Source organism: Suncus etruscus, chromosome 4 (genome assembly GCF_024139225.1).
Source record: "Suncus etruscus isolate mSunEtr1 chromosome 4, mSunEtr1.pri.cur, whole genome shotgun sequence".
Taxonomy (NCBI): domain Eukaryota; kingdom Metazoa; phylum Chordata; class Mammalia; order Eulipotyphla; family Soricidae; genus Suncus; species Suncus etruscus.
The window spans coordinates 96,895,115-96,897,326 of NC_064851.1; the positions used below are offsets into that span (position 1 = coordinate 96,895,115).

A 2,212-nucleotide genomic window follows, 5' to 3' on the forward strand; every position below is an offset into this window, starting at 1 on the left:
TTTGGTAAAACTGAGGACTTAGCTGGGTTTCTGTCCCCATTTGGTGAAATTGCTGAGTTCATTTAAAAATTATTCCTAATAGTTTGTGGGTGCCAGAGGTGGAACTTAACATTTCAAATAGTATGAGCAGTTATCTGTTATGCTATTCACTAAGTCAGTCTATAATTTGTGCCTCTATTGATTTCTGGCCTCCACTAGTGAGAAATTTTAGGTATTGAAGACCTAGTTAACAATGAGACTTTGTTTGTTCAAGTAGGAGGGTGCAGTGTGTAGAAGAAGGTAGAGAAGACTCCTGAACAAATAGCCTGGGATATGGATATGGATCTGCAGGGATGACAGGAGTCAGAAGTGGAAGCTGGTAGGAGCCTGTGAAAGAAAAGGGCATCTGCTCCCTGGCTCTGAAAAGACCCCAAGGATTTTAGCTGAGAGGTCAACTTTCTGAAGAATGAAGGAACAAGAAAGTCTGCCTTTGCTTTTCAGTTTTTGGCTAAGATCAAGTAAATTATCTGTTCTTATCAGTTTAGTATCTGATAGGTTAGCTCCGATGACAATATTTTAAGTGGATTTTTGGAATTAGGAAATAAAATAGGAGCTTGCTCTGTTCATTCCATGCATCAATCTGGTATTTCAGTACCTCCAGAAATGGTGCACCCTCTTGGGCGACAAAATAAAGAGAAAGTCTGGGGTGTATATGTGAGACCAGAGAGATGGTAGAGGGCAAGTGTGGAAGCTGCTGGAACCCAGGTTAAAAAGGTTCTATTTTAGTATGAAATACTAAAACTAATGTGAATAATGGTTACAACAACAATGTACTATTACCTGCTCTGTAGGGTTGCTTTGAATATAAAATGAGCTAAATTTGTGTAGCACTTAAATCAGTGCCTGATAAATAATCAGCAGTCAATAAATACTAACATTTATCAATGAAGTGATTAAAATGTGGAACTCTTCAAGGACCTTGTAAGTCAGATATTCCAATAATCAAATGAAGTGTTTGTTGTAGGCTGGCCCTATCTCTGAGGGGAGGAAGAGAATGTACACTTTGGAACTTGTGCCTTGCAGTAGTCTAGAGTTGTTAACAGCATTGGTCAGGGAACAAAATATGCTGAAAATGTTTCTAGACGTCATATAAGATAAAGACGGTCCTTGAGTATTGACAGACTAGAACATTACCAGTCAATAGACAAGTCCTGGCTCTACCTAGACAGTTTGTCCTTCAGCCTTGACACAATTGGATTTTCTTTTTGCCAGATGCTACTAACCATACAAATAAACTCAGGAGTTTTCTGATAATTAAAGGTACTTATTTCTGATGTAATCCCTTCACGAGACTCACAACATGTATATTTAACACAATATAATAGAGATGGTAGAAGCACGAAGAAAACCAAATAAGCATATTATCTGAAATGATTTAAGATGTATATGTGATTACCTGACCTATATTTTATAGAGAAATTATTTTTATATTTTAGGAACTCTCAAACTATCTTCTTATAGTTAACTTCTCACTTTCAGGTCTTGAATCTCTTGTCATGATTTAATTTTTTTTTTTTTTTGGTTTTTGAGCCACACCCCTTTGACGCTCAGGGATTACTCCTGGCTATGCACTCAGAAATTGCCCCTGGCTTGGGGGGACCATATGGGATGCCGGGGGATCTAACCGCAGTCGGTCCTACGCTAGAGCTTACAAGGCAGAACCTTACCTTTAGCGCCAACTTCCCGGTCCCATGATTTAATTTTTAAAATTTATTCTCTCTCACCCATCTGTCATCATATTGTCACTTAATTTTAATTTTTTTTATTAAGCCTTTTTTGGGGGGGATGCTTTGGGCCACATCCAGCTGAATTTAGGGCTTACTCCTGACTTTGTGGTTGGGGTCATATTTGAACATTTTGGGGGAACTAGATGCTGTGCCAGGAACTGACTGAACCAGGGTAAGTCACATGTCTCCAGCCTCTTTAAGCTTTTTAAACTTGTATTTTAATCCTTTGCTCAAATACCAAGTATTATAATTATTTTTAGCTTATAAAAATAATTTGCTTAATAAAAATTGACTTTTTAGTTTTACTGTGTTTTCTGCACTGCAATCTCTGACTTTCTCCTTTTTCTGCCTCTTCATGCATTTTGTATTAGGATATTTCATCAAATGGATAGTGAAACTAAACCTAGATTGTCTATTCATAATTGAGTGAGGCACTGAAAGCACTG

At 37.5% G+C, this 2,212-nt stretch overlaps 1 non-coding gene across 1 annotated transcript; it reads left to right on the plus strand.

The window, feature by feature from the left end:
* The first annotated feature begins 468 nt into the window (after nt 1-468).
* LOC126008153 (U2 spliceosomal RNA) lies at nt 469-656 on the plus strand. Its single transcript, XR_007495536.1, has one exon. It is a non-coding gene; the product is annotated as a U2 spliceosomal RNA (small nuclear RNA).
* The last annotated feature ends 1,556 nt before the right edge of the window (nt 657-2,212 follow it).